Source organism: Cetorhinus maximus, chromosome 16, assembly GCF_964194155.1.
Source record: "Cetorhinus maximus chromosome 16, sCetMax3.hap1.1, whole genome shotgun sequence".
NCBI classification, from domain to species: domain Eukaryota; kingdom Metazoa; phylum Chordata; class Chondrichthyes; order Lamniformes; family Cetorhinidae; genus Cetorhinus; species Cetorhinus maximus.
The window spans coordinates 36,394,417-36,406,523 of NC_135894.1; the positions used below are offsets into that span (position 1 = coordinate 36,394,417).

General features: G+C 43.0%; 1 protein-coding gene across 1 annotated transcript in view; it reads right to left on the bottom strand.

The window, feature by feature from the left end:
- mab21l3 (mab-21-like 3) overlaps window positions 1-1,721 on the bottom strand; it is a 74,869-nt gene extending 73,148 nt beyond the window's left edge. Inside the window, exon 1 of the mRNA XM_078559665.1 lies at window positions 1,646-1,721. The gene's annotated coding sequence lies outside the window, so the exon portion shown is untranslated. The remainder of the gene's footprint in view (window positions 1-1,645) is intronic.
- Window positions 1,722-12,107: the final 10,386 nt, after the last annotated feature.

The following is a 12,107-nucleotide window of genomic DNA, read 5'->3' on the forward strand; positions in this document are numbered from 1 at the left end:
ATGCTTTTAAATACCTGAATCATGGGGAAAGTAAACTACAGGAGAAGACATACAAGGCCTAACCATCCTAGGCCCAACCATCTTCAGCTGCTTCATCAATGACCTTCCTTTCATCATAAGGTCAGAAGTGGGGATGTTCGCCGATGATTGCACAATGTTCAGCACATTCGCAACTCCACAGATACTGAAGCTGTTCATGTCCAAATGCAGCAAGACCTGGACAATACCCAGGCTTGGCTGACAAGTGGCAAGTAACATTCACACCACACAAGTGTCAGGCAATGACCATCTCCAACAAAAGACAATCCAACCATCGCCCCTTGATGTTCAATGGCATTACCATCACTGAATCCCCCACTATCTACATCCTGGGGGTTACCATTGACCAGAAACTGCATATAAATACTGTGGCTACAAGAGCAGGCCAGAGGCTAGGAATCTTGCAACAAGTAACTTGCCTCCTGACTCCCCAAAGCCTCTCAACCATCTACAAGGCACAAGTCAGGAATGTGATGGAATACTCCCCACTTGCATGGATGAGTGCAGCCTCTACAACATTGAAGAAGTTGGACATCGTCCAGGACAAAGCAGTCCACTTGATTGGCATCACATCCACAAACATTCACTCCTTCTACCACCGACACACAGTAGCAGCAGTGTGTACCATCTACAAGATGCACTGCAGGAATTTACCAACGCTCCTTTGACAGCACCTTCCAAGCCCATGACCACTACCATCTAGAAGGACAAGGGCAGCAGATAGATGGGAACATCACCACCTGGAAGTTCCCCTCCAAGCCACTCACCATCCTGACTTGGAAACATATTGCCATTCCTTCACTGTCGCTGGGTCAAAATCCTGGAACTCCCTTCCTAATAGCACTGTTATTATAACACCACATGGACTGCTGCGGTTCAAGAAGGAAGCTCACCACCACCTTCTCAAGGGCAACTAGGGATGGGCAATAAATACTGACCCGGCCAGCGAAGCCCACATCCCGTGAATGAATTTAAAAAATACAAGTCAAGGGCATATGTACACTACGGAGGTCAAACAGTGAAATTACCCTTGGTAGTGGTAGCAGGCGAGGGATCTAGTCTCCTTGAACGAAACTGGCTGAAAGAAATTAAATTGGATTGGACTGAGATCTTCCAATTGAGAACTGATGGGCTATTAGAGCTACTACAAAAATATGCCTCAGTCTTCAAGGACGAACTTGGAAATATTGAGGGGCTACAAGCAAAAATTAATGTAGATCCAGAGGCAACACCCAGATTCATGAAGGCAAGACCAGTACCTTATGCAATGCTGGAAAAGGTAGATGCCGAACTAGATAGATTAGAAAAACTGGGAGTGATACAACCAGTGCAGTTTTCAGAATGGGCAGCACCAATTGTACCTGTTCTCAAATCTGACCAAAGTGTTCAAATTTGTGGGGACTACAAATTAACAGTCAATAAGGTGGCTAAGTTGGACAGACACCCCATACCAAAAATTGAAGACTTGTACACTAAACTGGCAAGTGGAACTGCCTACACGAAGCTTGATATGAGTCATGATCATCAACAATTAGAATTAGAGAAGGCCTCTCGGAAACTTGCCGCCATTAATACACACAAAGGTTGTGCCAATTTACCCGTTTACCTCTTGGCGTGTCTTCAGCTTGTGCCATGTTTCAAAGAACCATGGAAAGTTTACTACAGGGACTGCCCCATGTTATAGTTTATTTAGATGATGTTCAGGCAACAGGACTCACTGAAAATGAACAGTTGGTAAACTTGGAAGAAGTTTTAAAATATTTTTCGCAGGTGGGAGTGCGTTTGATAAAAGATAAGTGCACATTCCAAGTGAAAAAGGTAACCTACCTAGGTCACAAGATAGATTCACAAGGCCTACACCCAATTGAGGAAAAAGTGAAAGCCATTAGAGAGACACCAGCACCAAAGAATACATCCAAACTCAAATCATTCTTGGGGATGATCAATTACTAAGGACATTTCTTGCCTAATTTGTCGATTGAACTGGCACCACTGTATTACTTGCTCAAGAAAACCAATGATGGTCTTGGCAAATACCACAGGAAGAAGCTTTCACAAAAGTGAAACAGTTGTTGCAATCATCTACCCTTCTAGTACATTTTGACCAGAAGAAAGAGTTGGTGTTGACATGTGACACGTCTTCCTATGGAATGGGAGCAGTGCTTTCCCATCGAATGGACAATGGATCAGAACGGCCCATAGGATATGTATCGAGAACACTCAATACTGCAGAAAAGGGGTACTCACAGATAGAAAAAGAAGGCCTGCCAATCATCTTTGGTGTTCAGAAATTTCACCAGTATGTGCACAGTCATCATTTTACTATCATATTGGACCACAAGCCCTTGCTGGGATTGTTTAGTGAAAACAAGGCTATACCCTCTATAGCCTCAGCAAGAGTACAAAGATGGGCATTGATCTTGGCAGCATATGTGTATACTTTCATTCATAGACTCGGAAGTCAAATTGCAAATGCTGATCCACTTAGTCATTTTCCCATGCAAGTAAGCGTTGAGGATGTTCCAATTCCTCAAGAATTACTTTTATTATTGAACTTCCTTGATTCATCACCAATCTATGCTAGACAGATCAGAGATTGGACAAGTCGAGACCCAGTCTTATTCAAAGTACGAGAACAAGTTCTTCATGGTTGGTCATAAGACCAAGAATCTGATGAAATGAAACCTTATTTTCACAGACGATATGAGATAACCAGTTAGGATGGTATCTTATTGTGGGAATCTTGAGTGATTGTTCCTCCAAAAGGACAAAAGCCAATGTTAACTGATCTACATAAGCACATCCAGGTATTTCCAGAATAAAGGCCATAGCACACAGCTACCTATGGTGGCCTGGAATGGATGGAGAAATAGAGAGCTTAGTGAGAAGCTGTATGCATTGTCAACAAGTGCAAAGGTTACCTTCAACAGCTCTGTTATATCCTTGGGAGTGGCCAGGAAGGCCATGGGTGTGATTATGCATCGACTGTGTAGAGCCATTTATGGGAACAATGTTTCTACTTATCGTCGACGCTCACTCAAAATAGATGGACATATATGAAGTGAAGTCGCCAACATCTTATGCTCCAATTGACAAGCTATGGCAAAGTTTCACAATCAATGGACTACGAGAAGTGGTCATATCAGACAATGGAACAGTATTTACGAGCGCTGAGTTTCAATGATTTATCAGCCTCAACAGTATTACTCATGTACAAACTTCAAATGGACTGGTCGAGGGAGCGGTTCAGAAATTCAGATTCTATAGCGACTAAACTAGTGCATTTTCTTTTCCATTATAGGACCACCTTCATACAACAACAGGTGTCACACCTGCGGAATTGTTGATGAAGCGTCATCTCTGATTGAGATTGAGCCTAATTACGCCAAATTTGGGGGGTAAGGTGGAAAGAAGTCAGGGAAGTCAGAAAACTGGACATGATTGGCACAGTCGTGACAGGATGTTTAATGTAGGAGAGAAGGTATATGTGAAGAGTTTTAGAGGTTGTTTGGTGAATTAAGTGCAATAACTGGACTTCTTTCCGACCATGAGAAAGTGGAAGATCAAGTTATACGGAGACATGTGGACCATATAAGAAGAGGAGAAACAAAATATCCAGAAATGATTCCACCAGTGTTCGCGAGTCAACGTCTCCTGTTGAAAGAACTCAACTGAGTACAGATGTGTCTGAAGGGCCGACTGACTATACCTGAAAGAGTCAAAGGAACAGATTTGCAGATACCTACTGAAGAGCCTAATGATCAGACAATTCCAGTGAAGGAGGTTCCAGATAAAACATCGGAAGCTGTAGAGCTGAGACGTTCTACATGCAGAAAGACTAACTTTGTAAATTACTTATCTGTGAGAAAAAAATTGATATTTTGAGAAAATTTGTAAAATGTATTTCTGAGTAAAGGGGGAGGGATGTTGTAATCTGATGTGTAATATACCTTTAAGATAAATGTTGTAATGTAAGATCACATGAACTTGATACCCAATAACAGAGTAGTGCGGACTACCTCTGTAGTCAGTAGTCTTGAGTTAGAGTCTGAAGTATAAAGACAGAGTTTTGAACTGTAAGCACACAAGTGTAGCTGCTGAGTTCCTTTCGTAAGTAAACAGAATGTGTTTCTTCTAAGAATGATCTACTGATCTTCTCTATCGTACCAACTCGGTGACCCCAAAACAAGCGTGCAACGCAGATCCGTTAGTCTCAACAAACCAGGGTACCAGATCCAACGCCACAACATTCAATAATAACAGTGTGTTCTTATAAAGTGGATTCCATTCTCAGTGATGCAATTCATTAACCCTAGTTTAAAGTAACTCTCCCGTTGCCTGGTCTATAATGTAGCAACTGCCCTGCTGGCCTTCTGGAAGGAGCATAACATTTAGCTTGGTATCCCTTTTCCTAGATTCCCAACATTAGGAAACTCCCTCCCTCCCCACAATTAAATACGAGCAAAACAATTCATAGACTTAGTTCCTTCAAATGCAGCTTTCAGACACCCTGAAGATATCTGTAAAATCTTCCTACTTCAACTTCCCATCTATCTAATCTTTGATATACATGTACAAAAATGGAGCAAAAATATTTGAAGTATATGTACATTATGTTTGTATTCAGTTGCAAAGAAGAACATTTTCTTTCCTAGAACTTTCTTTTAAAAGCTGATCTACATGTTATTTAGTGCAATATAAACCACTGAACGGAAGAACAAAACTAACATTTGCAAGATTGATCTCTCCTACATCAGTTCATGTAATAGAAGATATCTAAACAACGTTCTACAGCTTATCATCAAATTGATTTCTTGAAAAAGTACAGTGCTCTTAGTCATAAAGTAGGAAATTATTCAATTCATCTAGATTGCCCAGTCATTTAACCCATGGTCATGACTGACAAGGCATTTTCATCACCTCAGCATTAGAATCACAATCATCTGCTGGATATCTGTTCAGGTATTTCTTTGTTGAATGCTTCCTTCAAGTCTTCATTCATTTCACTACGTGGTAATCAATTCCTTAAGTGAACACCTTTTTGGTGCTGAAAGGGAATTATGCTGGGTTTGTCATTTCCCATTTCATTATGACCGGGTGAGGAGGAGTGAGCTGGCTCCCCTTTTATTCAGCCCTTGCGGATACCTTTTCCAATCCAAATATATTTACTTTTTAACAAGGAGCCAATCAAACCAGGTTTTCTTGAATCAAAGAAAGAGTAAGTTTATTATTTACTAAAACCTGAGAAAAATAAAAGACGCAATGACGCGCACACACACACACACACACACACACCGATCAGAAGTAAGAAAATTAAGAATCCAAATAAAAGTTATAAGACTGTACGAGTAAGTCCTTTGCTTGTCCATGAGGCATAAATTATTGACCTTTGAGGCCATTAAGTTAGGTGGTTTTCGGTAGAATTCTGGAGTTGGCTTGTTTCTGGTCTGCACTCCACTGACGACATACTTTTTACTTCCAGAGAGAGAAAGATCTTACTGCTGTCTTCCAGCAGTCTTTTCAGATGACAGTCTTGTTTTCTTTCCTCCTGCTTGTCCCCTTTCTTTGTTTGTCATAGCCAGTTTTAAACTAATTTCTATATATTCCTGGAAGGGAATTCTATTAGCGTGCCTTGCATCCATTATTGTAGTTATCCCAGTTTTTAAATTTTTCACCTCAGAAACCTTTTGACATGTTGTTTGAGATGTAAATCAACAGTTGCATCCTCCACAGGGGTTTCTGAGTGCTTGGTGGGGTGTAACTGGCTGGGTAACAGGTCCAATTGCCTTCACAGAATTATAGTGGATTAAGAGTCCAGTGCTTTGCATTTTTAATGCCTTCCTTTCAAGAGCCCCTGTTTAGTGGGCCTTGACATTCCACGCAAACCCCACCTCAGGTGTGAAACTCCACATATCTGGTCTGCAACGCAATTTATATAGACTTTCCAGAGAAGTGGTCAACTTTTCAGTATTATCCATCAGGTGACTCGTGGCAGCCAGCTTTTGATCACTTTTTTTTAAAAAGCCCTCTTTAAACAGTTCAATATGTCTTTGTTGGTCTGGTAAAGTTATAGGTAGATCTTAGTCATCATGTCCATCACCGTGACATTATTTAGAATCATATCCATAAGTTCCTTTCTAGTTCCACTCAAATAAATCCCCCATTGATCCTTTTTCTGAAATTTAAACCTGGATTGTGTACACTTCATGACCACGCAATGCTCTTTATCCTCCAATGAACTTAAAGAAAGCCTTTCTGTCTTCAAAACTCATTAATTTAAAATTTGGTTTTATGTAGGTTGCACTTCTTTGAAACTTTTTCTGATGGTCCTGAAATTTCAAAAATAGAGTGACAAAATATGAATGCTGTACTCTGTATAGAGCAGTGATGAGCAACCTAGGCTTCATATATTAATAGAACTGTTATCAACTTCAAATGGGTAAAAACAAAAGAAATTCTTATGCTTGCCTTTTCTACATTATACTCAGTGTGACTTTTTGTTGGATCTGCCCTCCACAAGCTTACTTAGATTAGGACCCAGGAATATGCAGATGCTACACAATTCAGCACTGAGGTTCCCATGCGTTAGTCTGTTGTGCTTCTTGCATTTGATGTGTCCCATAGCAGAAAAGGTCTGCTCGTATGTATATGTTGATCCAAAGATTGACATCAGCTTTGCAATGCAATGCTGGAGAACTGGACAAGGGATATTCAACCAAAGCTCTCGTATACCTTTCCTCTTTAGCTGGTTAATTTTGTCTTCATCCAGGGGATGAACATGAATTAATTCCTCCTCAAACTTCCTTTTATCAATCCCAAGACTTTGATATACTATGCCACACTTGTCAGATCAAATTCAAATGGATTTGAGAGCAATGAGAAGTAGGGCTTCAGATTAATCAGACAAGAAAAGTGGTTCTCAAAAAGCTCTGCCAGTGCAGGCAGCACTTGTATGTGAACTGATGGATCATATTCATTTCCTTGATCAGTGTGTTTTTCCAGCATTTTTTCAAATTTGGGAAGTCAGTGCAGTCGCATGAAGGTAACTGAGTGGACATTAACTTCAGGTGTAGTATGAAATTTCTGACACTATCAACTAGTATGGGCCAGAGATAATTTTCCCCCTGCAATGACTTGCTCAATGCGTTCAGGTGACCAGTGATGTTGGCAAGAAAAGCCACATTCAAAATCCAGTTTTCATCTTCTAACCATGGGTGTATTTGAGATTTCTAAGCAAGAATCTGCTGGATTTCTGGCAGAAGTGCCAGAAAGTGGTCCAGTACTTTACCAGGGCTTAGTCAGTGCACTTTGGTGTGCATGACGAGGTCTCCATATTCTATTTCAATTTGGTTCGTAAGTTCCACAAACTGACAGTGATGCAGGGGGCGAGCACGTATGAAGTTAACAATCTGTACCACTTTGTCCATTAGAGCTTTCAGTCTGTCTCCCTTGTCAAGTTTGGCACAGAGCACTTCTTGGTGTATTATGCAATGCACACCAAATATGTCAGGTACACAAGCTTTCAATGAAGCTACAAATCCATGGTGTGTTCCTGTCATGGAGGGGCACCCATCTGTTGTAACTGATACAATATTTTCCAAAGGTAACTTGTGCTCTTTGAAAAAATCAGTAAATGCCTCGAAAAAAATGAACCCTGTGCTCACCTGTGATTTCCCAAGGATCTAACAATTCTTCTGTCATGTTCAGATTACTGTCAGTACAAGAAACCTATATGTAGAGCTGAGCAATGTCGTTAATATCTTTGCATTCATCCAACGCTGTACTGATAGCCTCATTTGAACATACAGTTCTGAAAAGTTGCTCTGCCAGATCAGCAGCTATATTGTGCATTCTGCGACTCACAGTACATCTGCTGAGCTGCAGTCATTTAGCACATTTGATAATTTCCTCTTGATTTTTAAACCCAGCAAATAAAATATCCGAGGATTCAATGATGCATCATTTCACTAATTCACCATCTGAGAATGACTTCCATTTTTTGCAAGTAACCAAGCAATACGAAAGCTAGCCAAAGTCACTGCGTCACTCTCACTTAATGCGCGTCTAAGTACCTGCTTCTGTGTTTCCATGGCTTCCTTCAGATTTGGAAGTTGTCGAGCACGTTGGGCAGAACCTACCAGAAATTTTGCCATGTGAGAGGAATGGCCTGTTTCATAATGTCTCTTAATGTTGTATTTTTCTGGGACTGATATCACCCCATTGCAAAAGGAAAATGGTCTCTCTTTCTGTTCAATAACAAAATAATCCAGCTTCCAGCTCTCTTTTACCATTTTGTCCCCATCACCGATTTTCCTCTTTTTAGCTACTTCTTCTTTCTCCTCACTTTTTGATTTTGCACTTGATTCTCCTTCTTTATCACACCACTTCAACACAAAGCAAATACAAAGTACGGGCAAATTAAATTACTGCCAAAAGTGTAATCTGCTGTGTCCACCATCAACCATGACATGAAATCTGAATGAAATCTCTGTAACTGCTTCAAGGCTTGTCTCTCTCTCTATTCACCAGGTGTTAAACGTATAGCTTCCAGTGTGTACTCACTAAATTACTGCCGAAAGTAACAAAGGCCACCAGCAACCACGGTATAACTGCGCTTGTGTACCCACAATTCGTGGGGCATGCTGATCGACCCGTAGCAGCACGTGGACAGAATGCCTCGCGCCCCACACTCGGAACCCCAATGGGCCACATGCAGCCTGCAGGCCTCAGGCTGCCCATCACTGGTATAGACTGTCAGTCTAATCTCCTTGGTCTTATAGATGATTTTATACATCTCAATGTTCCCTTTGCCTTGGAAATTGCCATCTTATAGTGAAATATTTTCTGTGTTTAGTCAACTTACATGCATTTCTTCTCCAGTAACCTACTGAACAATATTGAATGTGAATTTCCCCTCCAGGCACTAAGTGCAGTGGCTGGCTGGAAAAGTAGCGTTTTTCTAGTTGGCAGCAAAGGCATGTTTTCACACCGTACTGTCTGCTTCCCACCTCCTTAGATTAGCATCAGCAGGAAAGGCATCATATCGCGGACGGACGATCTCTGATTCGCCCGCCTCACTGTGATGTCAGCGGATCATCGCCCCTAGCGCCATATTTAAACCACACCTGTGCACAGCTTTCTCAGTGTCTGCAGCCCAGGACTGCTCCAGAAGAGAGGCGGCCCCCAAAGGGAAGAAACATGCTGCCCCCCAAGTTCAGTGACACCTCACTAGGCCGCCTTCTGGATACCGTGAAAGCCCACTGGGAGGTGCTCTACCCCCGTGATGGGCAGAGGAGGTCCACAAACCTCTCAATTGCAGCTTGGAAGGCGGTGACCACGGCAGCGAGTGCCAACACCGCACAGAAGAGGTCAGCCATCCAGTGTAGAAAGAGGATGAATGATTTCATCTGTTCTGCCAGCATAAGTCAATCAGCTCATCACTCTCAACTCGTACACTCCCAAGCCCATCGGACATTCGCAGGATGACACTCCACAGGGATCTCCCACACTGTCAGCTCAAGGGGCATCACCACTCACTCTCTCACACACATCTTCACATCTCTATCCAGGCTCATATCCTGTGTAGCTCACACCCTCATCCTGTGAATGGCTCCACTCTCCACCCACACAAGGCAGGCATCCTTATCCTCTGCCTTGGCATGTGTCCTGCTCACACTCTCCCCATCTGTCTTTATGCAGGACCAGCTCACCCACAATAGGAGGGAGAGGTCCCAGGTGGAGGTAGGTTCTTCCAAGGCCGCCAGCACTCGGAGGACTGCTGGAGGCCAAGTCAGATGATAAACCTCGGTCTTGGACCTAACTCAGTTGGTGGAACTGCAGCGACAGTCAGGGGAATATCAGGAAGGGTTGTCAGCTGCATTCCACAGATTGCAACGTACAACATCCATGTTCAGTTTTAGTTTATAGTGCCAGCATGCCAGTGCACCAAGGTCAACATTGGTAGGATGGTGGCTACCATGGAGACCTTGGTCCGGGACATAGCGCCTGTGCTGCTGTGGGAGTTGCACTCCATCACTGTAGGCATTGGTAGCATCCAGCAGTGGCTACGTGAGAGGGGTCCAGGGCACCTTGATCTCACTCCAGGTGCCTCTTCTTCTCAAGGAGTCAGGCAAGGGCATCAGGCACCCATAGAGAGGAGTGACTAGCAGCTTGAAATCCCGGGGCTGTCCACTCAGATGACTCCAGGAGCATCAGCTGATCCCAACCCTCTCTTCCTGTGACTCCATCACGTCCAACTCCACAGGAGGGTTCACCTGCTCCACAGAAGGAGACCCAAAGCAGGGCAGGGCCCTCTAGTTCTTGGACTTCTAGAGGAGGTCAAAGTCATCACAGACAACAGGGCGCAGCAGTAAGCAGGCAGCCTCCACCTCCGCTGTGGATGTCAGGGATGCACCAAGATGTAGTAGTAGGGTTCTGAAGACAAAGAAATATTAGGAGCACAACTTGGCATGGGTGTTCACCACATGTATATACTTCTCACCACTATAAACTTAAAGGCACCAATGTCACATCTCCTCTTGTGTGTGCCTCCTCTTTATGCTGAGCTGTGTATTAGTCAATCAGTTGTAACATTGTGGTCCCTCCTTCCATTTATCACAGATGTTGCTATCATATACCTCTGTTCAATGTAGTGTGCATTTGTTACAGACAGGAGGGGCTTTATTTTAAAACAGTTCTGATTTCTCCTATCAACACCTGTCCGTAAACAGAAAGGTGTTTTTAGTCATAGAGTCATAGATGTCTACAGCACAGAAAAAGGCCCTTTGGCCCATCGAGCCTGCACTGGTCAAACAAGTACCTAACTATTCTAATCCCATTTTCCAGCACTAGGCCCATAGCCTTGTATGCCATGGCATCACAAGTGCACATCCAAATACTTCTTAAATGTTATGAGGGTTTCTGCCTCTATCACCTTTTCAGGCAGTGAGTTCCAGATTCCCACTACCCTCTTCTTCCTCACATCCACTCTAAACCTCCTGCCCCTTAAATCTATGCCCCCTGGTAATTGATCCCTCCACCAAGGGGAAAGGTTCCTTCCTGTCTACACTATCTATGTTCCTTTTATACACCTCAATCATGTCCCCCCTCAATCTCCATGGAAAATAACCCCAGTCTATCCAATCTCTCCTCGTAACCTAAAACTCCCCAGCCCAGGCAACATCCTGGTAAATCTCCTTTGCACTCTGTCTTTTGAGTTCCCCCTTTATAAGTGGTGGGGTATTTTCCCCAACCCTTCAGTTTTTGGAGTGATCCAATTGTCTATTAGTAACCCCATAGCAAACTCAAGATAGGGTAAAATCAGAGGGTTAGTTTATTTTACAAACACTCAAAACATGGGGAGGAGGTATCACTACATAAACCCAGTACATTCACACAATAAAAGAGGGATAAGAGAACGAAAGAGGTACAGAGCAAAAACCTCAGTCAAAATAAGGATTATTGTTTCACGTGAGTCCAGGGTCCAGAATCAAAAGTCCAATTGATGTATTCCTTCAGAGAGGTTAGCCAGCTGAAATTCGTGCGGGTTGTCCACTTTTCCAGTAGCACTGACTTCCACGATGAGAGAAACACGTAGAGATGAATCAGTTTTATAGTAGGCACTGGCACAGAAGTTCAGATGTTCCAGTAGAAAACAGCATATGTGAGTGCCAAGCAATTTAAACATGGATAGAGCTCTGCTTCTGCTGCTGCTTTGTTGATGGAAGATAACAGACAGAGGCCACTAACCTGGAGTCCGGTTTTCTCTTCTGAGGTTCAACCACAACTGAAGGCAGAATTCAAAAGCTGTATAATTAAAGCAACTCAAACAGCTCAAGTCCTGATCATGTGACAGGGCATTTTCAGGTCGAGCCATTCAGCTAACGAGGCCCCCTTGTTAAAACCCATTGTATTTTGAGCAGGTAACTGTAGAACCATTAGCACACCATTGGACCAACTTGCGTGATGTTACAACCACAACCTGCGCACAATATGTTGGGCATGACTGACAGTGGACTGGCATGCCCTCCCCGTCCCTGCACTCAGACAAGGACAGTCACAAGCTCAGC